General features: G+C 39.3%; 1 protein-coding gene across 4 annotated transcripts in view; it reads left to right on the plus strand.

Moving 5' to 3' along the window:
* The first annotated feature begins 1,908 nt into the window (after positions 1-1,908).
* The window catches only part of NLRC5 (NLR family CARD domain containing 5), a 116,081-nt gene continuing 90,663 nt past the window's right edge, over positions 1,909-27,326 (plus strand). For all 4 annotated transcript variants that reach the window (XM_077132508.1, XM_077132507.1, XM_077132509.1 and 1 more), the window contains exons 1-2: positions 1,909-1,987; positions 9,620-9,766. The gene's annotated coding sequence lies outside the window, so the exon portion shown is untranslated. The remainder of the gene's footprint in view (positions 1,988-9,619; positions 9,767-27,326) is intronic.

Here is a 27,326-nt window from a genome sequence, read left to right on the forward strand (position 1 = left end):
TAGAACATCTTCTGGGGGACTATGAGCACCCCACTAATGCCAGCTGTTGGCCCTACTTCATGGAGGGGAGACATTGCTCTCCAACCACCTCCGGGGTCCTCTCAGCTGTCAACCTCTCCTCTCACCTCCCATTTCACACCTGAGAGTCCAAGAGTCCCTGTAATCTCACCTCATACAATCTGATTCACTTCTTACTCGGGTGTAAATGACTGCTAACATTGAACTTATACCCAATGGACTTGCACACCCTCAGTCAAAGGAATACTGTACATGTTGTTCCATGGCCAAGTGGGGGAGGGGAGAGTTTGGGAAGTGAGTTCTCCTGGCACCCTCGAGAGCTCACTTCAGCTGGCCTGGCACCACTAAGGTGGAAAAGGGCACTGGGTTCAAGACTTCACTCTGTCTCCTGATTGTCGTGGGACCTACAGTAACTCCCTTGACCTATCTGGACCTCAGTTTCTTTGTCTTGAAAATGGGATAATAAACCCTTGTCCTTCGTACTTCACAAGGCTGTTCAGGATTAAATAAGTCTGGAAAACTAGTCTATCTAGTTTGTCCATGTGTCGTCTGCTTGCCCACCCTTCCTGGAACAGGCCACTGTTTTCCGGGACCTGAAGTGCACATCCTGATCTTAGGAAATAAACAGTCCCTCCCATGTGTGCTGCTGACCGTCTTCGTTCTCATTCATTCTCCACCACATCTGCAGTGGATGGTGGAGGCTGGGAATGCCCCATTTGACAGATGAGGAAACTGAGGCTGGAGAGGTCAGGGCATTCTCTGAGGTCACCAAAATAGAAGTTCAAGGGCTTCAGACTACACCAGCCCCCCAATTGGGGACATCAAATTTTCACAACCACTCTACATGGAGATATTGCTATTGGCACTCCTATTTTACAGATGGCAACAAAATTGATGCTTGGGGAAGGAAAGTATAACACAGCATAACACAGCCAGCGAGATGCAGTGCAAGGACTTGACCCCGAGGGCGTCGGGCACTGACAGCTATCTCTTGACCACTACCCAGCACCTGGCGGGGGCAGTCCAGGGCCCAAAATTGGTCTGGGAGTGAGAGCTGCTGCACTGTAGGTTGGGCTCAATGCCAGGAAGACCCTCCTAGCTGGCCGATGTGTCCCCAGAGAGTGTGTCCTCTGCAGCAGGAAGGGGAGCCCTGCCCCAGGAGGGGTGCAGGAAGCCAGTGAGGTGGTAGTGAGGCTTTGAACAGGTGGTTGGACTGGGGACCTTTCAGGACGGCCCTGACCCCTTCTGCAGGCTCCACCTCCCCTTCCTTCTGCCCCATCCCCTCCCTCCCTAGTCCCCTGCTGTTCCTTCTTTTCCTACTCTCTGCCTGTGATTAGTGGTATGCATTGGCCAAACGTCTTCACTTTTCCCCTCTCCTAGTCTCAGTTTGCTCATCCGTAAAATGGGGTAACATTTGCGTTTGCAAGTTATTGTGAGGATTAGAGGAGACAAATATATCTGTACAAAGTGTTCAGCATGGAACTAGTACTAACGGGGTGAGGGCTCAGTTAACAAGACCCATTGTTGTCGTGGTGCTTTACTTCTCCCCTCCTTACCTACTGAACAGCACCCCAGACCCCCTCTTTCTGACAGGGGCCATCTCCTCCTTCCCACCCTGCCTAGTCTCCGAGGAGGAACCGACGGGTGGGACCCCCCGCGGAGGTGTGCCTGTGGATCCTAGAGTCCCCGCACGCCTCACGCTCCACGTTTCGGCCTCGGTTTCGTGCCCACGCGGGACGGGGGACCCCCACGTCCCCTGGATCCGTCCCGCAAAGCAGCGCTGGGCACCTGGGGACGGGGGAGGCAGCGGATGCACCCGGTCCCGCCCATCCCACGCCCGCACCGGGGCTGACACCTCGAATTCACGTGATTTCCCAGCAGCGGCGACCGGTTCCTTGCACCGGCCCCGCAGCTTTCTCTGCCTGCTTTCAGTTTCGGTCGCAGCGCAGAGACGCGAGGAGCGCAGCGGGTGAGTGCCCGGCGCGCGGCGGGGCTGGGGGACCCGGGCTGGGGCGAGGGGCGCGGCGAGGTTCTGCATTCTAATCCCGCAGGTAGCAGGTAGAGGGGGTGCCGGAGGGTCCTTGGAATGCCGGGTAGATGACCTTCTGGATGGCCATCGGAATGGGAGGGCGAATGAATGGACCTGCAGACCGGTGGGTAGATGGGGCGCCGCGGCCGGCGCAGCTCGCAGCTTGCAGCCCTAGGATGTTTGGGGATGAATTGTAGCCCCAGGGGAAGGCAAGTCAGGGATGCGCGGACTGGGGAACGGCGATGCGGCTGTTACCCCCAAACCTGTCGCCTCCTGGAGCTGCCCACTTGTGCTTTTTTTTTTTTTTTTTTTTAACTTTTAATTGCCCAAGAGCCACAGACATGCTGCTGTCATGATGCACCATTCGGACTTTTTAACTTTAAAAAAGCCAACTTTTTATTATAGAAAATTTCAAGCATATACAAAAGTAGGAGGAACAGAATTAGGTTGAGCAAGCGAGCTTGCTGTTTCGGTTAGAATGAATTCCGGGTGTCCACGGCTCAGCTTCAACACTCAGCGCAAGGCCTGTGGGGTTTCAGCTGTATGGCGCAGCCCTTTCACTGCTCTTCTTTTGAAACAAGGAAAGACATCACAGCATCTCAAGTGAAATATTTCAGAATGTACTATGTTTATTTTTTTAAAAAACTAACATAACCACAATACCATCAACCATACCTTAAACTTGCTAACGATAATCTCCTAATGTCAAATCTCTGCAAACTATTTCTGATGAACATTCTAACTTCATAAGTAACAGGTGAATGAATACACGAGTCTGGTTTGGTTACTTACCTAAAATCACATGTGGTTTTCAGCCACTTCTCCTACTGGGGAGACCAGGGGTGTGGCGTTTGCTGGGGTGGCCATTTCGGCACCTTTTATATCTATTTTACGAGTTGGGTTTCTTAAGTTTCCTTTCTTAAAGCCCGGGAGTTCATCCTACTCAAAAAGGCAGTTCCCAGCCTCTGAAGATGCGGAGTTGAGTGGACCCAAAACCATTATCTGGGACCTCGTCCCTCCAAGCCACCTTTCCTTCCTTCTAAGGAAGCCCTGAAAAGCGCTAGACTCAGTGTTGCTACAAGACAGCAGAGGGGGAGGTAAAGAGGGCAATGTCGAGGTCTTCCGGACTCTCCTTAGACCTTGCTGAACTCTAGCCCCGACTGGCTGCCAATAACACCCACCAGCCTTGTCTCCAGAAGCACAGCAGAAGGTGGGCTGGCACCTAGCGGGGGAGGCAGACAGCTTGGGGCACTCAGCACACTATATCTGCTGGGTGACCTTGAGTTAACCATTTGATCTCTCAGATCCTTGGGTTTCCTCATCTATGAAATGGAGGTGATAAGCCTTCCTTCACATGGTGTGTCATGGATTAGATGAGAAATGGTTCTTGGTCAACCTTAAAGCATAAGTGTTCAGGAGAGATGGCTCCCTGCAGAAGACAAGCAGAGAGGTCCTGGAGGGGAACGCTCTGGCCTCACAAACAGAGGTGTTCAGATGTTTGCAGCACCAGGTCGGCTCCCCCCCAACACCCCCACCAGCCCATGTTATCCCCTTTCCTTCTGAGAAGAAGTTGGCAAAACTTCTTAGAATGTCTTTTGCCATCCTAGCATCTCTCCTCTGCCTTCCACGCAGAGCTGGACTAAGGAGTAAGCAAATTAACACAAGTGCAGACTCTTTGTAGCAACTCTTTAAAGGGTTCTAATGATGGGAACTACTGTTTTCTTTGCAAAAACTACTTTTTTGTGTGTGTGTTGGCTGGTAGCCCAAAGTTAATCACTCCCAATATCTGCAGTGACTGAAGTTGTCTGCAGTGGAAACACCCAGATGATCTGAAAGCGAGAAAAAAATCAGAAAGATTGATCATTCTGGCTGTTGTGCTGGCTATGTGGAGAAGGGAAGTCCCTAAACACACCTAAAACCAGGCAGAAGTGGAAGGGCAGAGATGCACTTGCTTAGGTGGGACTTGACCTCTCCAAGCTTCAGTTTTCTCAACGATTTCTCACTACCATGCCATCTGGGGTTTTGTGAACCCTTGAGAGCCGTGTCATGTTGCCGGGAACCTTCATTCTGCTCCCTAGGGAAACCCTAGATGTTCTCAAGATCTCTATGGATCTGGAAAGTGGGGTGGATATGAGTTCAGTTCTTTTGGTCACCTCTGACCCCAGACTCCTCTTCTGCGCTGTGGTCTCCCTCTCACCTGGTTGACCAGGTGGTGAAACCAACCTGTTCCCTGGTCTGGGAGATGGGAGGCTGAGGAAGCATGAGTTCACTCATTTATCCTGCCTCTTCCAGGCCTGTCTCTCAGCAATGGGGCTCCTGTTCTAGCCCACGAACCACTTCAACATCTTTTAAATTTCCAGACACAGAGCCAGAGGAGACATTGATCATGCTCAGTCATGACTTCTGTTAGCAAATTGGTTGACTCACTTTTTTTTAATGAATGCTTATTCATATACACATGTGTGTGTATAAAAACAAAAAATGGAATCACTTATTTTTTATTAAATAACATAATGGAATTATGTGTTAAAGGAGAATTAAATATGGTCCTAGAATATCGATTTTAAACTATTTAATTTTTGGTAGCTAATATGTTCATATACCATAAAATGTAAATGATACAAAAGGATATATAGTGAAAAATAAATCTCCTTCAGTTACCCTCCCTGAAAACACCCAATTATCCTCCCTGAAGGCAATATCATTAGGTTTTTGCATCTCCATCCAAAGATAGTCTAGATGGGTCTTCACAAATGCAGATATATATATATAGTCCTCCCCCCTTCCCAAATGGTTGTATATTATACATGATGCTCTCTGTCCTGTTTTTCGTACTTAACAATGTAATTTGGAAATCTTTCCACACCAAAACAAAAGAGCTGTTCTTTTCCCTTTTTTCTTTTTAACAGCTGCATAGTATTGCATGTTTGTTTCCCTAATTGTTTTAACTTTTGGTGGACATTTAGGTCATTTTCTGTTTCTTGCTATTCCAAATTACAAAGTATGGTAGTGATTATCCTGCTACAGCATCATTTTTGCCTATGTGGAAGTAAATTAAGAAAAATATCAAGGACAAAGGGAATGTATAGTTTGAACTTTGATGATTATGGGCAAATCACCATCCTTAAATGCAGTGATAATTTTTCCTCCCACCAGCCACGTATGAGCTGTGCCTGCTTCCCATACCCTCCCCAACATCGTGTGTTATCACACTTTCCATATTTGGAAGATAAAAATGGTGTCTTTTTTGCATTTCTCTTATTATGAATGAGGTTTGACCTCTTTTCAAATATTTACGAGCCCTATAGTTCCTTTTCCAAAAAATGTCTGTCTATATCCCTTGCCCATTTTTCTTTTGGGTTGTTGGTCTTTTTCATATTGAGCTGTAAAAAGGAAAGCGGCTCTTTGTCTGTAAAATGAGCATAATATCATTTGGGGAGGAAGAGGAGAAGTTATTAGTCTTCTGTGTTCACAAATGCTTCCTGCGAGTGTATATATTTACTTGTAACTTAAAGAAGGGCGTCTGACACCTAGAGCAAGAGTCCGCGGCGTAAGGCCTGCCCCCACCTCCCTGGGGACAGTGTAGCCTTCTACAGGTCATGCTATTGTGGATAAGCTGATGTCCCAGCCAGTCTGACCTGTGTCGGGAAGGTAGGACTGCCCCTGACATCCTCACATAGTGTCGTGGTGAGCATCCTTGCAGCTAGAGCTTTGCTCACGTTCTGAATTGCTTCCTTAGGCTCGAGTTTTAAAGTGGACTTCCAAAGAGATAGATGGACATTTGTTTTTAAGGGGTTTGAGACAGGGTTAATAAATTTCTCTCCAAAAAGATTGTACTGGGGAACAGAGGCAGCAGGTACAGCCGGGAAGCTGTCTGATCCCCCAGCACCCCCAGAAGGGGCGTTCTACGGGAAGCCAGCTGCCTTCTGGGTGGAGGGATAGAGGCTGTACCATGACACACCCCCCACCCCCCATCCTGGCCTTAGCAGGTCCCTTCTGTCCCTCTTGGCAAGTGGAGGGAGGATTCAAACCATGGGGAGCTGGTACTCTGAGGCAGTCAAATACTATCACTGCATCTTGTTTGGAGAGCGAACTAGCATTCTGTGTGGCATACAGTAGTCTTGTTTCTGAATTCTGGAAGGTGTCCTGTTCTAGTTTGCTAGCTGCTGGAGTGCAATATACCAGAAACAGAATGGCTTTTAAAAAGGGGAATTTAATAAGTTACTAGTTTACAGTTCTAAGGCTGAGAAAATGTCCCAATTAAAACAGATTTATAGAAATATCCAATCTAAGGCATCCAGGGAAAGATACCTTGGTTCAAGAAAGCTGATGAAGTTCAGGATTTCTCTCTCAAGTGAGAAGGCACATGGCGAACACAGTCGGGGCTGCTCTCCCATCTGGAAAGGCACATGGCAAACACGGCATCATCTGCTAGCTTTTTCTCCTGGCTTCCTGTTTCATGAAACTCTCCAGGAGGCATTTTCCATCTTTATCTCCAAAGGTCACTGGCTGGTGGACTCTGTTTCTTGTGGCTATGTCATTCTGCTCTGCTCTCTCTGAGTCTCTCATTCTCCAAAATGTTTCCTCTTTTATAGGACTCCAGACACTTATCAAGACCTACCCAAATGGGTGGAGACATGTCGTCACCTAATCCAGTTTAACAACCACTCCTGATTAAATCACATCATCCAGGGAGATGATCTGATTACAGTTTCAAACATACAGTATTGAATAGGGATTATTCTACCTTTATGAAATGGGATTTTGATTAAAACATGGCTTTTCTAGGGGGTATACTTCCTTTCAAACCAGCACATGTCCTGTGCATTTCTGGGTCTCAGAATTCCCCTTCTTGAAGTGGGCAGATCACTGTTTCCTCAGTATACCAGCAGGAGTTAGCAAGATGATTTTTAGGGAGAAAATCATACAGTGACTCATAAAGTGAGAGAGCAGTTGTCCTTTTTGGTTCTCTTTAATCCTTCCTGATTAGTCAAGGAGAAAGTCTCAGGCCATTGTAAGGGGTCTGCTGGTCTCTCACACTTACTCATCCATTTCAACAGAGAAAGGTAGGGTCTGCAATCAGAGCCTTGGGAAGTTATTACTTTGCTTTTGTTTTCCATGTTATTTCTTCCTGGATAACTTTCAGTGCATAGCAAATAATACTTTTTTAAAAAAACAAAGGTGAAGAAAATGAGATGATTTCTAGAAAATGTCTAAGGAAATAATTTTCTAATTCTCAGATAAGGCAAAAATGTCCTCAAACATGGGTAAAAAGTCTTGAAAATTATACATCTACCGCTAGAGTGAGACTGTGGGGGAACTTCATAGTGTATGTTTTTACAATGTGGAAGTTCCCCAGTAGTACAGATCAAATTTGTAAGCATAAAAATTATAAAGATATATTAAAATGATAATTAATTTTTCATGTTTTGCTATTAATTTTTAAATTAATTTTTTATTTAAAAATAATTTCAAACTTAGACATTTGCAAAAATAGTACAAAATCCGTACGGAGAACTCCAATAAACCCCCTTATCCAGATACCCAGATCCACCAATTTTTAATATTTTGCCATATTTTCCATATCATTTTTTCTCTGTCTATCTATCTATGTATCAATTTTCCATCTTATTTTCTAAACATTTAAAAGTAGATTGTATATATCATGCTTCTTGTACACTTAATACTTTCATGCACATTTCCTAGGAACAAGGATATTCACTTACACTGTCACTTTGAGTACAGTTATCAAGTTCAGGAAATTTAATATTAATATGCAATTTACAGTCTACATTCCAATTTTTTAATCTGTCCCAATAATGCCCTTCTGAGCACTTTCTCCTCAATTGTTATCTCTCTTTTTTAAATTGTGGAAACGTATACAACATAGACTTTCCCGTTTCGAACGCTCCCAAGCTACCACCCAGTGGGATTAATCATATTCACAGTATTGTGATATATGCTTATCACCCCCCATTATCAGAACTTTCCCATCACCCCAAACAGAAACCCTACACCCATTATCTATTAACTCCCCAAACTCCCTTCCCCCTACCCGGGTAAGCTGTACTCTATTTTCTGGCTCTCAGAATTTGCATGGTCTAGTTGTTTCAAATAAGTAGAATCACACGATATCTTTCCCTTTGTGTCTGACTTATTTCACTCAACATGATTCTTCAAAATTCATCCGTGTCATCGTAAGTATCAGAATTTCATTCCCTTTTAAGGCTGAATAATTTTCTGTTGTATGACTATACCACATTTTGCTTATCCATTCATCTTGTGGATGGGCATTTGGGTTGCTTCCATCTTTTGGCTATTGTGAATAATGCTGCCACAAAATTAGTGTGCAAATGTCTGTATGAGTCAGTGCTTTCCATTCTCTTGGGTATATACTTAGAAGTGGGTCAGACGGTAGTTTTATGTTTGACTTTTCGAGGAACCACCAAACTGTTTTCCATGGTGACTGCACCATTTTACATTCCCACCAGCAGTGTGCCAAGGCTCCCACTTCTCCACATCCTCGCTAGCATAATAGCAAAAAACAGAAACACGCCATCTTAGTGGGTGTGAAGTTGGATCTCATGTGGCTTTGATTGGCATTTCTGTAATGGCTAATAATGTTACCCATCTTTTCGTGTACTTATTGGCCAATTGTATATCTTCTTTGGAGAAATGTAGGCTTAGCTTCATTATTACAGAAATAATGTTCGTAGGTGTAAGCTTTAAGATCAAAGCCTTGGCTTATAAGCATATTTTCTTTTATTAGTCCTTTGCCCACCAACAATCAGTCCCATTTTTAAATTGGGTTGTTAATTTTGTTGTTAAGTTGTAGGAGTTTTTTTAATATATTCTGGATTATAAACCCTTATCAGATATCTGGTTTCCAAGTATTTTTTCCCGTTCTCATGTTTTTTTTTTTAATGTTGTATTTTATTTTAAAATACATTTAACATTTAAAACTTTAAGTTTACAGAGAAGTTGCAAAAATATTGCAAGGAACTCTTTTTTGCCCATTATCCAAATTCACCATCATTTAGCATGTGCACATTATTGTTCCCCCCCACCCCAACCCTTTTAAGAACAGTTTGCATAGCAGTGCAAGGATAGTTCAGCGATAGAATTCTCACCTGCCATGTGGGAGACCTGGGTTCAATTCCCGGTCCATGCACTTCCCCAAACAACAAACAAGGAAAACACAAACACACAAAAATCCAGCAAATGGTGCTGTAATAACAGGATACTCATATGGAAAAATAATGAAATGTGACCCCACCATACAGCATCCAAAACAAAACAAAAAAGAATAGTTTGAATATATCATGTGTCTTTGTCTCTTCTTTTATAGCAATGTTACAAATCACTCAATTAACACAAGATAGTATACACAGAAACAATAGATCCTCTGTCATCAGTGGTTATAATTCCCCTTTATTTTTATTCATTCCTCAATCTCAAGGGATTTGGGATGACGACCACTTTGGCTGCTTCAGGCTGAGGAAGGATGTATATATTATGGGGTGGAGGAATGGAATTGTTTTGCTTGCTGTTGAAGATATTTTTTGTCTTCAGGATGGGGCTGATCCATCATCACCGCTTGGTTATTTGTCCTGGGCAGACCTGAAGAACTGGAGAAGAGCTGACCACTTACCTGCTGGGTGTCAGGGCTCAACTGGTGTAGGAACAATCCAGAAGCTTTAAGTCTCTGAGAAATAACAGGTAAATTCAAAATTATTGATTCAAGTAAAAGGAATACAAGAATCATGATTAGGGGACTTATAAGTGAATATAACTATGTTATATTGGGGAAATAACTTTTCATGGATTCCCGAATTTGCCGAGGGGTGTTGATTTCACGTAGCCATGTGACTTGCCTATGATGTCTGGCGGTCCCAAAGGCCCTCAGGAGCACTTTTAAAATATATTTTTTTATTGTGAAATCCTTACATACATTCCATACATAGTGAACAATCAGTGGCTCACAATATCATGACGTAGTTGTGCATTCATCACCATGATCAAATTTAGAGCACTTGCATCACTCCAGAAAAAAGAAATAAAAAGAAAAAAGAAAAAAAACTCATACATCCCATACCCCTTAATCCTCCCTCTCATTGACCTTTAGCATTTCAATCCACCCAGTCTTCTACCCTTTATCCACCCCCCTTATTATTTATTTATTTTTTATCCTTATTTTTTTTACTCATCTGTCCATATCCTGGATAAAAGGAGCATCAGACACAATATTTTCACAATCACACAGTCACACTGTAAAAGCTGTATCATTATACAATCATCTTCAAGAATCAAGGCTACTGGAACACAGCTCAACAGTTTCAGGTACTTCCCTCCAGCCACTCCAATACACCATACACTAAAAAGGGTTTTAGTTTTAACCCTTTTAGACCTGCATAAGAGTAATCTCTAGAATGACTTCTCAACTCTCTGAAGTCTCTTAGCTGTAAAAACTCCATAGTATTGATATTTTCTCCTTTCGATCAAGGTCTTTCTCTGAATGCATTGCTTGAGTAACACTTGATAATAATCCCTTGGCACTAGGGTGGCTCATTCCTGGGAGTCACGTCCCATATAGTGGGGAATGTAGTTTATTTGCAGTTTGGCTTAGAGAAAGGCCACACTTGAGCAACAAGGAGGTTTTCAGGGGGTGATTCTTAGGCATTAATCATAATTAGGCTTAGTTTCATTGTTACAGAAATAAGTTTCCTAGATGCAAGCTTTACCATCAAAGACTTTGCTTATTAGCTTATTTTCTTTTATTAGGCAAAGATATATATTCCAGAGCTTTTGTCAATATTACTTGTGAGAGTAACAGGAATTCCCCAAGTGGGGAGATCTGATAGATTTATAACTACTGTGAGAGTCATAACCTTGTGACAAGAAAAATTTCTATCCAGAAAGTGGACTTGTGACAAGAACACATTTATATCCCATAGAAATGTGTAGTTATATAAAGTTCAAAGTGTAACCAAAAGGACCCTGTCAGTTGAGACACCTGACCTTGTCCCACCTTTACATTCTTATCAGGGTTATGCTAATTGACAGGTATCACATAATTTGTATACTTGCCTTGAATCTCATGTAAGGTTGTTTTGTTTATTTGTTTGCTGAAGATGAAGCTTTGGCCTGCGGCTGACCACATGCACTTACAGAGAAGCATCAGAATAAAACAGTGCAAGTGACAAAGAAATTTTGTTGTTTCTGTGACATGTAATATTTTTCTAGGAATAAAAAATACAACGATCCCACATACCTCCTTATTGTTGACACTTAGCATTGATGTTGTGTCTTTATTACAATTGATGCAAGAATATTACTGCTAAGATAGTACATATTTTGCATTAGGTGTACTTTTCCCATATACCTCCCTATTATTACCACCTTTTGTTATGGTTCCTATATTAGTTAGGGTTCTTTAGAGAAACAGAATCAACAGGGAATGCTCGCAAATATAAAATTTATAAAAGTGTCTCACGTGACCGCAGGAATGCAAAGTCCAAAATCCGCAGGGCAGGCTGTGAAGCCGATGACTCCGATGGAGGGTCTGGATGAACTCCACAGGAGAGGCTTACCAGCCAAAGCAGTTATGGAACCTGTCTCCTCTGAATCCTCCTTAAAAGGCTTCCCATGATTAAATTAAGCATCACTCATTGTAGAAGATACTCCCCTTTGGCTTATTATAAATGGAATCAGCTGTGGATGCAGCTGATGTGATCATGATCTAATTCTATGAAATGTCTTCATTGCAACATACAGACCAACACTTGCCCACCAGATAAACAGGTACCACCACTTGGCCAAGTTGACACATGTCCCTGACCATGACAGTTCCTGAAAGAACTTTCTTATATTCATACTATTAACTACAATAATTGTTCACAACAGAGTTCACTGTGTTCTACAGTCAAGATTTCCTTCTAGTGACACACAGAACCCAAGGCTTCCCCTTTCAAACACATTCAGATGCACATTATTCAGCACTATTAATTACACCAACAATAATGTGCTTCCTGATTATCTTTACATTTTCTTGATAATGTTCTTTGATACACAAAAGTTTTTAATTTTGATGAAGTCCCATTTATCTATTTTTTCTTTTGTTGCTCATGCTTTGGGTATTAAGTCTCAAAATCCTTCATATAAAACAAGGTCCTGAAAATACTTCCCTATGTTTTCTTATAAGAGTTTTATGGTTTAGTTCTTATATTTAGACCATTGGTCTGTTTTGAGTTAATTTTTGTATGTGGTGTGAGGTAGGAGTCCATTTTCATTCTTTCACAAGTGGACATACAGTTTCCCCAGTACCATTAATTGAAGAAACAGTTCTTTCCCCTTTGAGTGAATCTGGTGCCCTTGTCAAAAATCAATTGTCCGGGAGCAGCCAAGATGGTGGCTTAGTGAGAAGTAGGATTTAGTTCGTACTCCAGAGCAGCTAATAAATAGCCAGGAACAGTACAGAACTACTGCTGGGGCCACATTCAGTGACACACAACATACTGCAGTCTGGACAAGCTGGGTCGGCTGCAAGCCTACCCAGAACCGTGAGTTCCCCAAGCCAGTGGCTGGTACCCCTCCCCCACAGGCTTCTTCCCAGAGTGGATAGGAAAGAGATTTTACTAGTAGCAGGGGCTGAGTGCAACCAAGCTCCAACTGTGGAATTAATTAACAATTTCTGACTACTAAAAATAGGCCCCCTCGAGTAAAATCTGAGGTTGCTGGGTTTTGCCCCAGTGCAGAGGGAGCAGGGCTGATGGAAAAAGAAAAAAGAAAAAAAACCAAAACAGACATTTTTGGGATCGTACAGCACAAAATACTAGAAAGGGTTGGGGCCCTGAAGGAAAGGAGAGGGCACATAGGACCTGAAGAAACACAGAACAAAATACCAACTGCGCTGGTTTGAAAGGATGTATGTCCCCTAGAAAAGCCATGTTTTAATCAAAATCCCATTTTGTAAAGGCAGAAATAATCCCTATTCAATACTGTATATTTGAAACTGTAATCAAATCGTCTCCCTGGAGATGTGATTTAATCAAGAGTGATTGTTAAGCTGGATTAGGTGACAACATGTCTCCACCCATTTGGGTGGGTTTTGATAAGTTTGTGGAGCCTATAAAAAAGGAAACATTTTGGAGAATGAAGGAGATCCGGAGAGAGCAGAGAATGCTGCAGCACCACAAAGCAGAGAGTCCACAACCAGCGACCTTTGGAGATAAAGAAGAAAAATGCCTCCCGGGGAGCTTCATGAAACAGGAAGCCAGGAGAGAAAGCTAGCAGATGACGCTGTGCTCGCCATGTGCCCTTACAGCCAAGAGAAAAACTGTGACTGTGTTCACCATGTGCCATCTCACTTGAGAGAGAAACCCTGAACTTCATTGGCCTTCTTGAACCGATATTCAAGGTATCTTTCCCTGGATGCCCTAGATTGGACTAGACTTCTATAGACTTGTTTTAACTAGGACACTTTTTTGACCTTAGAACTGTAAACTAGCAACTTATTAAATTACCCTTTTTAAAAGCCATTCTGTTTCAGGTATATTGCATTCCGACAGCTAGCAGACTAGAATACCAACTCAAGCTCTTGACTGGCAAACCTGAGGAATGGGGGTCCTGCTCTGAAAAGGATTTTTTTTTCTTTTCTTTTTTGTGTCTGTGTTTCTACAGCTTGATTGATGTTTGAATACAGCTGCAGGGCTTCTCAGGCTCCAGCTGCCCCAGGCATGGGCAGAATTAAGCTTGTTTGAGAGTTTGTCTGGAGGCTGTGCCTTCCCCAGGAGAGGGGTGGGGCCCAGCTCAGGTGGAATCCCTCCCTCAAGGAATTCAGACCCCACAGTCTGAAAAACTGAAGGATTAAAGCCAGCCTACATACTCTCCTCTGTCTCAACTATGCCCCTAGCAGGGAAAGTCTGCTGAAGTTAGATACCACATCACATTATGCAGGTGGGACCCACAGGCAGACAAGCAGCACATACTGGGCAGGATAGGAAAAACACAGAGTCCAGAGGCTTCATGCGAAAGTCTTTCAACCTGCTGGGTCTCCCCCTCAGGGAAAATTGATGCAGGTGACTCTTTCCTCCTGAGAGGAGGCCTGTTTGGTCTGGGAAGAACTGACTGGAGTCAATAATACCTAAGTAGACCCTCCTAAGGGAGGAAAAATAAGGCACCATACAGGCAGGGCAAGAAACAAGAAAACAGGAACTGAAAAAACACTGATCTGTTAAGCAAAACCTAAGCTAGAGATCTAGAATAAGCTGAACTGAATGTCAAAGAACAGATAGACAACCAAGTCATCCAGCAAGAAACTCCTAGGTAAAAAAAAAGTGAAAACAATCTCCAGAATAAACTAATTAAGGAAATTAAGTGCCTAAACTCTGGCAAAAAATAACAAATCATACTAGGAAATTTGAAGATATGGTGCAGTCAAAGGAACAAAGTAACAATTCAAATAAGACACAGGAGTTGAAGCAATTAATTCAGAATGTTCGAACAGACATGGAAATAGACACATCTACCATAATAGAAAAATAGACACATCTACCATAATGGAAAACCTCATCAAATATCAAATCAATGAATTGAGGAAAGATATAAAGAAGGCAAGGAATGAACAAAAAGAAGAAATCAAAAGTCTGAAAAAACAAATCGCAGAACTTATGGGAATGAAGGCACAGTAGAAGAGATGAAAAAAACAATGGAAACCTACAATATCAGATTTCAAGAGGCAGAAGATAGGATTAGTGAACTGGAGGACAGAACATCAGAAATCCAACAAGCAAGAGAAAATATAGGGAAAAGAATGGAAAAATATGAGCAGGGACTCAGGGAATTGAATGACAACATGAAGCACATGAATATATACATGTTGTGGGTGTCCCAGAAGGAGAAGAGAAGGGAAAAGGAGGAGAAAAACTAATAGAGGAAATTATCACTGAAAAATTCCAAATTCTTATGAAAGATTTAAAATTAAAGATCCAAGAAGTGCAGCATACCCCAAACAGAATAGACATATAGACATATTCTGAAACACTTACTAATCAGAATGTCAGATGTCAAAAAGAGAGAATATTGAAAGGAGCAAGAGAAAAACAATCCATCACATACAAGGGAAGCCCAATATGATCATGCATAGATTTCTCAGCAGAAACCATGGAGGCAAGAAGACAATGGTATGATATATTTAAGATACCAAAAGAGAAAAATTGCCAACCAAGAATTCTATATCCAGCAAAATTGTCCTTCAAAAATGAAGGGGAAATTAAAATATTTTCAGACAAAAAAATCACTGAGAGAATTTGTGAATGAGAGACCAGCTCTGCAAGAAATACTAAAGGGAGTGCTAGAGACAGATAGGAAAAGACAGGAGAGAGCAGTGTGGAGAAGAGTGTAGAAATGAAAACTATAAGTAAAGGTAAAAAGAAGAAAAATTAAATATGACATATAAAATCCAAAAGGCAAAATGGTAGAAGAAAGTACTGCCCATACAGTAATAACATTAAATGTTAATGGATTAAACTCCCAGTCAGAAGACATAGAGTGGCAGAATGAATTTAAAAACAGGTCCCATCTATATGCTGTCTACAGGAGACACATCTTAGACCCAAGGATAAACATAGGTTGAAAGTGAAAGGTTGGGAAAAGATATTTCATGGAAACAACAATCAGAAAAGAGCAGGAGTAGCTATACTAATATCCAACAAATTAGACTCCAAATGTAAAGCAATTAAAAGAGAAAAAGAAGGGCACTATGTATTAATAAAAAGGAACAATTCAACAAGAAGACATAACGATAATAAATATTTATGCACCAAGCCAGACTGCTCCAAAATACATGAGGAAAACATTGAAAAGAAAAATAGACACATCTACCATAATAGTTGGAGACTTTAATTCCCCACTCTCATCAATGGACAGAATATCTAGACAGAGGATCAATAAAGAAACAGAGAATTTGAATATTACAATAAATGAGCTAGAGTTAACAGACATTCATAGAACATTACACCCTGCAACAGTAGGTTACACTTTTTTCTCAAGTCCTCACATATCATTCTCAAGGATAGACCATATACTGGGTCACAAAGCAAGTCTCAATAAATTTAAAAAGATTGAAATCATACTAAACAATTTCCCAGATCATAAAGGAATGAAGGTGGAAATCAATAATAAGCAGAGTGCCAGAAAATTTACAAATATATGGAGGCTCACAACATGCTCTTAAACAACCAGTGGGTCAGGGAAGAAATTACAAGAGAAATCAGTAAATATCTCAAGGCAAATGAAAATTTATGGGATGTAGCAAAGGCAGTGCTAAGAGGGAAATTTATTACCCTAAATGCCTATGTCAAAAAAGAAGAAAAAACATAAATTGAGGAATTAACTGTCCACTTGGAAGAACTAGAGAAAGAACAGCAAACTAACCCCAAAGCAAGTAAAAGGAAAGAAATAATGAAGACTAGAGCAGAAATAAATGAAATTGAGAACATGAAAACAGTTGAGAAAATCAGTAAAACCAGAAGTTGGTTCTATGAGAAAATCTATAAGATTGATGGACCCTTAGTGAGGCTGACAAAAAGAAGAGGAGAGAGGATGCAAATAAATAAAATCAGAAATGGAAGAGGAGACATAACCACTGACCTCACAGAAATAAAAGAGATAATGAGAGAATGCTATGAACAACATTATGCTAATAAGCTAGACAATGTAGATGAAATGGGCAACTTCCTAGAAAGGCATGAACAACCAAGATTGACTCAAGAAGAAACAGACGACCTCAACAAACCAATCACAAGTAAAGAAACTGAATTAGTCATTAAGAAGCTCCCCTCCAAAAAAGTCCAGGACCAGATGGCTTCACATGTGAATTCTACCAAACATTCGAGAAAGAATTAGTACCAATCCTGCTCAAACTCTTCAAAAAAATTGAAGAGGAGGGAAGGCTATCTAACTCATTCTATGAAGCCAACATCACCCTCATACCAAAGCCAGACAAAGATATTACAAGAAAAGAAAATTCCAGGCCAATCTGTCTAATGAATATAGATGCAAAAATCCTCAATGAAATTCTTGAAAATCGAATCCAGCACCACATTAAAAGAATTATACACCATGACCAAATAGGATTCATCCCAGATTTGCAAGAATGGTTCGACATAAGAAAGTCAGTTAATGTAATACACCATATCAACAAATCAAAGCAGAAATCCACATGATCATCTCGATTGGTGCAGAAAAGGCGTTTGACAAAATTCAACATCCTTTCTTGTTGAAAACACTTCAAAGGATAGGAATAGAAGGGAACTTCCTCAATATGATAAAGGGAATATATGAAAACCTACAGCTAACATCATCCTCAATGGGGAAAAACTGAAAACTTTCCCCTAAGATCAGGAACAAGACAAGGATGTCTACTATCACCACTGTTATTCAAAAATGTGTTGAAAGTTCTAGCCAGAGCAATTAGACAAGAAAAAGAAATACAAGGCAACAAAATTGGAAGGGAAGAAGTTAAACTCTCACTGTTTTGCAGATGATATGATACTATATGTCAAAAACACTGAAGAATCCACAGCAAAACTGCTAGAGCTAATAAATGAGTACAGCAAAGTGGCATGTTACAAGATCAACACTCAAAAATTTGTAGTGTTTCTATACACTAATAATGAACAATCTGAGGAGGAAATCAGGAAAAAAATCCATTTACAATTGCAACCAAAAGAAAAAATATTTAGGAATACATTTAATTAAGGATATGAAAGACCTATTCAAAGAAAACTACAAGAAATTGCTAAAAGAAATCACAGAAGACCTAAATAAATGGAAGGGCATACCATGTCATGGATTGGAAGACTAAATACAGTTAAGATGTCAATTATACCTAAATTGACTTATAGATTCAATACAATACCAATTAAAATCCCAAAAACTTACTTTTCAGAAATAGAAAAAACAATAACTGAATTTATCTGGAAGGGCAGGGTGTCCTGAATAGCTAAAAATATTCTGAGAAATCAAAATGAAGTCGGACGTCTCACACTCCCTGACTTTAAGGCACATTTACAAAGTTACAGTGGTCAAACAGCAGGGTACTGGTATAAAGATAGATATACTGACCAATGGAATCGAATAGACTGTTCAGATATAGACCTCTCATCTATGGACAATTGATCTTTGATAAGGCAGTCAAGCCAGCTCACCTGGGACAGAACAGTCTCTTCAATAAATGGTGCCTAGAGAACTGAATATCCACATGCAAAAGAATGAAAGAGGATCCATATCTCACACCCTATACAATAATTAACTCAAAATAGATCAAAGACCTAAACATTAGATCCAAGACCCTAAAACTTTTAGAAGAAAATACAGAGAAATATCTTATAAATCTTATAATAGAAAGCAGTTTACGAGATCTTACACCCAAAGCACGAGCATTGAATAAATAAATAAATAAATGGAAACTCATCAAAATTAAACACTTTTGTGCATCAAAAAACTTTGTCAAGAAAGTAAGAATACAGCCTATACAATGGGAGACAATATTTGGAAATGATATATCAGATAAAGGTCTAATATCCAGAATATATAAAGAGATTGTTCAACTCAACAATAAAAAGATAGACAACCCAATTACAAAAAGGGCAAAAGACTTGAACAAACACTTCACACAAGAGGAAATGCAAATGGCTAAAATGCACATGAAAAGATGCTCAACTTCCCTGGCTATTAGGGAAATGCAAATCAAAACCACAATGAGATATCATCTCACACCCACCAGAATGGCCATTATCAATAAAACAGAAAACCACAAGTGCTGGAGAGGATGTGGAGAAAGAGGCGCACTTATCCACTGTTGGTGGGAATGTCAAATGGTACAACCTCTGTGGAAGGCAGTATGGTGGTTCCTCAAAAAGCTAAATACAGAATTGCCATATAATCCAGCAGTACCACTGCTACGTATCTACTCAGAAGACTTGAGGGCAAAGACACAAAACAGACACTTGCACACCTATGTTTATAGCAGCATTATTTACAATTGCAAAGAGATGGAAACAGCCAAAATGTCCATTGAGAGATGAGTGGCTAAACAAACTGTGGTATATACATATGATGGAATATTATGCAACTGTAAGACAGAATGAAGTTATGAAGTATGCAACAATATGGATGGACCTTAAGGACATCATGCTGAATGAGATTTGCCAGAAACAAAAGGACAAATACTGTATAGTCTCACTGATATGAACTAACATTAGTGGATGAACTTGGAGAATTTCAGTTAAGAACAGAAACCATCAGGAGATAGAAATAGGGTAGATATTGGGTAATTGGAGCTGAAGGGATACAGATTGTACAACAGGACTGATTGTAAAAATTCAGACGTGGATAGCACAATACTACCTAACTGTAATACAATAATGTTAGAACACTGAATAAAGCTGAATGTGAGAATGATAGAGGGAGAGGGCTGGGGGCACAAAAGCAATCAAAAGAAAAGATGACGATAAAGACTGAGATGGTATAATCTAGGAATGCCTAGAGTGTATTATGATAGTGACTAAATGTACAAATTTAAAAATGTTTTTGCATGAGGAAGAACAAAGGAATGTCAATACTGCAGGGTGTTGAAAATAGATGGTAATTCATATTTTAAAACTTTAACTTATGGGCAAGACTAAACCAAAAATTGTTTATTTGGTAAAAAAATTTAGAAGTTGACTAGTGCATTTCCTAATATAACTTACGTGGACAGTTTAATTGAACAGCATAAGTGCATGGAACCTTGAGTAGGGCATGAAATTTTGTAGGTTTGTCCAGAGTGATGCCCCAATAAATCCCAGAGTGATTTGAACAGTGAATAAAAAGTATTTGCAAAGTCACCTTGTGGGAATGGCGAGAAAGGGGGAAAATTCAACTTCCCCATGTGGAGAATTCCTGATACTCTCACAAGCAGTGGGGACAACCAAAGCAATAGGCTGAGCCCTCAGTCCTGAGTTTTGTTCATATGAAACTTATCCCCGCAAAGGATAGGCTAAACCTACTTAAAATTAGGTCTAAGAGTCATCCCCAGAGAGCCTCTTTTGTTGCTCAGATGTGGCCTCTTCCTCTCAGCCAACACGACAAGCAAACTCACTACCCATCCCCTCTCTATGTGGGACATGACTCCCAGGGGTGTAAAGCTTCCCGGCAACGTGGGACAGAAATCCTAGAAAGAGCTGGGACTCAGCATCAAGGAAATGAGAAAACCTTCTAGACCAAAAGGGGGAAGAGAGAAATGAGACAAAATAAAGTGTCAATGGCTGAGAGATTTCAAACAAAGTTGAGAGGTTATCCTGGAGGTTATTCTTACACATTATATAGGTATCACCTTTTTAGTTAAGGTATACTGGAGAGGCTGGAGGAAAGTGCCTGAAAATGTAGAGCTGTGTTCCAGTAGCCATGTTTCCTGAAAATGATTGTATAGTGATATAGCTTTTGCAGTGTGACTGTGATTGTGAAAACCTTGTCTCCTATTATCTATGGTATGGACAGATGAGTAAAACATATGGATTAAAAATAAGTAAGTAATAGGGGGAACAAATATTAAAATAAATTCAGTAGATTGAAATGCTAGTGATCAGTGAAAGGGAATGATAAAGGGGTATAGAGAAAAATAGGGAAAACAAAGGCTAAAATGTATTGGGTATATGGAAATACTAGGAATCAATGAGAGGGAGGGGTAAGGGATATGGTATGTATGAGCTTTTTTTTTTTCCTATTACTTTATTTTTCTGAATTGATGTAAATGCTCTAAGAAATGATCATGGTGATGAATATACATATGTGATGATATTGTGAGTTACTGATTATATACCAAGAATGGAATAATCATACAGTAAGAATGTTCATATTTGTGTGTTGTTATGTTTAAAAAAATTTAAAAAGGAAAAAAAAATCAATTGACATACCTTCTCCCCCTTTGTGGGACATGACTCCCAGGGGTGTAAATCTCCCTGGCAATGTGGTACAGAAATCCTGGGATGAGGTGGGACCTGGCATCAAGAGATTGAGGAAACCTTCTTGACCAAAAGCGGGAAGACAGAATTGAGACAAAAATAAAGTGTCAGTGGCTGAGAGATTTCAAACAGTGTCGAGAGGTTATCCTGGAGGTTATTCTTACACATTATATAGACATCCCCTTTTTAGTTTATGGTGTATTGGAATGGCTAGAGGGAAGTATCTGAAGCTGTTGAGCTGTGTCCCACAGCCGTGTGTCCTGAAGATTATTATATAATGATATGGCTTTTACGATGTAACTGCTTGATTGTGAAAACCTTAAATCTAATGCTCCTTTTATCTAGGTTATGGAGAGATGAGTAAAAAAATATGGATAAAAATAAACAAAGAGTAGGGGGAACAAAGCTCAAAATAAACTGAGTAGATTGAAATACTAGTGATGAATGAGAGGGAGGGGCATGGGGTATGGTATGTATGAGATTTTTCCTTTTTATTTCTTTTGCTGGAGTGAGGCAAATGTTCAAAAAAATAATCATGGTGATGAATACACAACTATGTGATGATTTTGTGGACCACTGATTGTACACCATGTATGGAATGTTTGTATGTCAAGGATGTTTAAGTTTTTACAATAAAAATATTTTTAAAAATCAGTTGGCATAGATGTGTATATTTCTGTACTCTCAGTTTCATTCAGTTAGTTTTTATGTCTGCCCTGTGTCAATACTACACTGTTTTGATTATGATGGCTTTGTAATATTTTTGAAATTGGGAAATGTCAATCCTTGAATTTCCTTCTTTTTCAAGATGTTTTGGCTATTTTATATACCATATGTATTTAATAATTAGCTTTTCCATCTTTGTGACAATTGCTGTTAGAATTTTCATTGGGAATGTGTTCAATTGGTAAATCACTTTGGGTAGCATTGATATCTTAATGACATTAAGTCTTCCATTCAAGTGCGTGGAATTTATTTAGATTTTTTTTTATTAATTAAAAAAAATTAACTAACACAACATTTAGAAATCATTCCATTCTACATATGCAATCAGTAATTCTTAATATCATCACATAGATGTATGATCATCATTTCTTAGTACATTTGCATCGAATTAGGAAAAGAACTAGCAAAACAACAGAAAAGATATAGAATGATAATATAGAGAAAAATAAAAATAATAATAAAAATAAAAAATTAAACATATATATAAAAAAGAAAAAAGGAAAAAGAAAAAAACAAAAAACACAAACAAACAAACCAACAAACAACAACAACAAAAATAACTATAGCTCAGATGCAGCTTCATTCAGTGTTTCAACATAATTACATTACAATTAGGTAGCATTGGGCTGTCCATTTTTGAGTTTTTGTATCTACTCCTGTTGCACAGTCTGTATCCCTTCAGCTCCAATTACCCATTATCTTACCCTGTTTCTAACTCCTGCTGGTCTCTGTTACCAATGACATATTCCAAGTTTATTCTCGAATGTCAGTTCACATCAAGGGACCATACAGTATTTGTCTTTTAGTTTTTGGCTAGACTCACTCAGCATAATGTTCTCTAGGTCCATCCATGTTATTACATGCTTCATAAGTTTATCCTGTCTTAAAGCTGCATAATATTCCATCGTATGTATATACCACAGTTTGTTTAGCCACTCGTCTGTTGATGGACATTTTGGCTGTTTCCATCTCTTTGCAATTGTAAATAATGCTGCTATGAACATTGGTGTGCAAATGTCCGTTTGTGTCTTTGCCCTCAAGTCCTTTGAGTAGATACCTAGCAATGCTATTGCTGGGTCGTATGGCAATTCTATATTCAGTTTTTTGAGGAACCGCCAAACTGCCTTCCACAGTGGTTGCACCATTTGACATTCCCACCAACAGTGGATAAGTGTGCCTCTTTCTCCGCATCCTATCCAGCACTTGTCATTTTCTGTTTTGTTGATAATAGCCATTCTGGTGGGTGTGAGATGATATCTCATTGTGGTTTTGATTTGCATTTCTCTAATGGCCAGGGACATTGAGCATCTCTTCATGTGCCTTTTGGCCATTTGTATTTCCTCTTCTCAGAGGTGTCTGTTCAAGTCTTTTTCCCATTTTGTAATTGGGTTGGCTGTCTTTTTGTTGTTGAGTTGAAAAATCTCTTTATAAATTCTGGATACTAGACCTTTATCCGATATGTCATTTCCAAATATTGTCTCCCATTGTGTAGGCTGTCTTTCTACTTTCTTGATGAAGTTCTTTGATGCACAAAAGTGTTTAATTTTGAGGAGCTCCCATTTATTTATTTCTTTCTTCAGTGCTCTTGCTTTAGGTTTAAGGTCCATAAAACCGCCTCCAATTGTAAGATTCATAAGATATCTCCCTACATTTTCCTCTAACTGTTTTATGGTCTTAGACCTAATGTTTAGATCTTTGATCCATTTTGAGTTAACTTTTGTATAGGGTGTGAGATACGGGTCCTCTTTCATTCTTTTGCATATGGATATCCAGTTCTCTAGGCACCATTTATTGAAGAGACTGTTCTGTCCCAGGTGAGTTGGCTTGACTGCCTTATCAAAGATCAAATGTCCATAGATGAGAAGGTCTATGTCTGAGCACTCTATTCGATTCCATTGGTCGATATAACTATCTTTATGCCAATACCATGCTGTTTTGACCACTGTGGCTTCATAATATGCCTTAAAGTCAGGCAGTGCGAGACCTCCAGCTTTGTTTTTTTTCCTCAAGATGTTTTTAGCAATTTGGGGCACCCTGCACTTCCAGATAAATTTGCTTATTGGTTTTTCTATTTCTGAAAAATAAGTTGTTGGGATTTTGATTGGTATTGCATTGAATCTGTAAATCAATTTAGGTAGGATTGACATCTTAACTATATTTAGTCTTCCAATCCATGAACACGGTATGCCCTTCCATCTATTTAGGTCTTCTGTGATTTCTTTTAACAGTTCTTTGTAGTTTTCTTTGTATAGTTTTTTTGTCTCTTTAGTTAAATTTATTCCTAGGTATTTTATTCTTTTAGTTGCAATTGTAAATGGGATTTGTTTCTTGATTTCCCCCTCAGCTTGTTCATTGCTAGTATATAAAAACGCTACAGATTTTTGAATGTTGATCTTGTAACCTGCTACTTTGCTGTACTCATTTATTAGCTCTAGTAGTTTTGTTGTGGATTTTTCCAGGTTTTCGACATATAGTATCATATCGTCTGCAAACAGTGATAGCTTTACTTCTTCCTTTCCAATTTTGATGCCTTGTATTTCTTTTTCTTGTCTAATTGCTCTGGCTAGAACCTCCAACACAATGTTGAATAATAGTGGTGATAGTGGACATCCTTGTCTTGTTCCTGATCTTAGGGGGAAAGTTTTCAATTTTTCCCCATTGAGGATGATATTAGCTGTGGGTTTTTCATATATTCCCTCTATCATTTTAAGGAAGTTCCCTTGTATTCCTATCTTTTGAAGTGTTTTCAACAGGAAAGGATGTTGAATCTTGTCAAATGCCTTCTCTGCATCAATTGAGATGATCATGTGATTTTTCTGTTTTGATTTGTTGATATGGTGTATTACATTAATTGATTTTCTTATGTTGAACCATCCTTGCATACCTGGGATGAATCCTACTTGGTCATGATGTATAATTCTTTTAATGTGTTGTTGGATACGATTTGCTAGAATTTTATTGAGGATTTTTGCATCTATATTCATTAGAGAGATTGGCCTGTAGTTTTCTTTTTTTGTAATATCTTTGCCTGGTTTTGGTATGAGGGTGATGTTGGCTTCATAGAATGAATTAGGTAGTTTTCCCTCCGCTTCGATTTTTTTGAAGAGTTTGAGGAGAGTTGGTACTAATTCTTTCTGGAATGTTTGATAGAATTCACATGTGAAGCCGTCTGGTCCTGGACTTTTCTTTTTAGGAAGCTTTTGAATGACTAATTCAATTTCTTTACTTGTGATTGGTTTGTTGAGGTCATCTATGTCTTCTTGAGTCAAAGTTGGTTGTTCATGTCTTTCCAGAAACCCGTCCATTTCATCTAAATTGTTGTATTTATTAGCATAAAGTTGTTCATAGTATCCTGTTATTACCTCCTTTATTTCTGTGAGGTCAGTAGTTATGTCTCCTCTTCCATTTCTGATCTTATTTATTTGCATCCTCTCTCTTCTTCTTTTTGTCAATCTTGATAAGGGCCCATCAATCTTATTGATTTTCTCATAGAACCAACTTCTGGTCTTATTGATTTTCTCTGTTGTTTTCATGTTTTCAATTTCATTTATTTCTGCTCTAATCTTTGTTATTTCTTTCCTTTTGCTTGCTTTGGGATTAGTTTGCTGTTCTTTCTCCAGTTCTTCCAAGTGGACAGTTAATTCCTGCATTTTTGCCTTTTCTTCTTTTCTGATACAGGCATTTAGGGCAATAAATTTCCCTCTTAGCACTGCCTTTGCTGCGTCCCATAAGTTTTGAAATGTTGTGTTTTCATTTTCATTCGCCTCAAGGTATTTGATAATTTCTCTTGCAATTTCTTCTTTGACCCGCTCGTTGTTTAAGAGTGTGTTGTTGAGCCTCCACGTATTTGTGAATTTTCTGGCACTCCACCTATTATTGATTTCCAACTTCATTCCTTTATGATCCGAGAAAGTGTTGTGTATGATATCAACCTTTTTAAATTTGTTAAGACTTGCTTTGTGACCCAGCATATGGTCTATCTTTGAGAATGATCCATGAGCACTTGAGAAAAAGGTGTATCCTGCTGATGAGGGATGTAATGTCCTATAAATGTCTGTTAAGTCTAGCTCATTTATAGTAATATTCAGATTCTCTATTTCTTTATTGATCCTCTGTCTAGATGTTCTGTCCATTGATGAGAGTGGGGAATTGAAGTCTCCAACTATTATGGTATATGAGTCTATTTCCCTTTTCAGTTTTTGCAGTGTATTCCTCACGTATTTTGGGGCATTCTGGTTCGGTGCATAAATATTTATGATTGTTATGTCTTCTTGTTTAATTGTTCCTTTTATTAGTATATAGTGTCCTTCTTTGTCTCTTTTAACTGTTTTACATTTGAAGTCTAATTTGTTGGATATTAGTGTAGCCACTCCTGCTCTTTTCTGGTTGTTATTTGCATGAAATATCTTTTCCCAACCTTTCACTTTCAACCTATGTTTATCTTTGGGTCTAAGATGTGTTTCCTGTAGACAGCATATAGAAGGATCCTGTTTTTTAATCCATTATGCCAATCTATGTCTTTTGATTGGGGAATTCAGTCCATTAACATTTAGTGTTATTACTGTTTGGATAATATTTTCCTCTAACATTTTGGCTTTTGTATTATATATATCATATCTGATTTTCCTTCTTTCTACACTCTTCTCCATACCTCTGTCTTCTGTCTTTTCGTATCTGACTCTAGTGCTCCCTTTAGTATTTCTTGCAGAGCTGGTCTCTTGGTCACAAATTCTCTCAGTGACTTTTTATCTGAGAATGTTTTAATTTCTCCCTCATTTTTGAAGGACAATTTTGCTGGATATAGGAGTCTTGGTTGGCAGTTTTTCTCTTTTAGTAATTTAAATATATCATCCCACTGTCTTCTAGCTTCCATGGTTTCTGCTGAGAAATCTACACATAGTCTTATTGGGTTTCCCTTGTATGTGATGGATTGTTTTTCTCTTGCTGCTTTCAAGATCCTCTCTTTCTCTTTGACCTCTGACATTCTAACTAGTAAGTGTCTTGGAGAACGCCTATTTGGGTCTAATCTCTTTGGGGTGTGCTGCACTTCTTGGATCTGTAATTTTAGGTCTTTCATAAGAGTTGGGAAATTTTCAGTGATAATTTCTTCCATTAGTTTTTCTCCTCCTTTTCCCTTCTCTTCTCCTTCTCGGACACCCACAACACGTATATTTGTGCAGTTCATATTGTCCTTGAGTTCCCTGATACCCTGTTCAAATTTTTCCATTCTTTTCCCGATAGTTTCTGTTTCTTTTTGGAATTCAGATGTTCCATCCTCCAAATCACTAATTCTATCTTCTGTCTCTTTAAATCTATCATTGTAGGTATCCATTGTTTTTTCCATCTTTTCTACTTTATCCTTCACTTCCATAAGTTCTGTGATTAATTTTTTCAGTTTTTCTATTTCTTCTTTTTGTTCAGCCCATGTCTTCTTCATGTCCTCCCTCAATTTCTCGATTTCCTTTTTGAAGAGGTTTTCCATTTCTGTTCGTATATTCAGCATTAGTTGTCTCAGCTCTTGTATCTCATTTGAACTATTGGTTTGTTCC

Source organism: Tamandua tetradactyla, chromosome 16 (genome assembly GCF_023851605.1).
Source record: "Tamandua tetradactyla isolate mTamTet1 chromosome 16, mTamTet1.pri, whole genome shotgun sequence".
In the NCBI taxonomy this organism is placed as follows: Eukaryota; Metazoa; Chordata; class Mammalia; order Pilosa; family Myrmecophagidae; genus Tamandua; species Tamandua tetradactyla.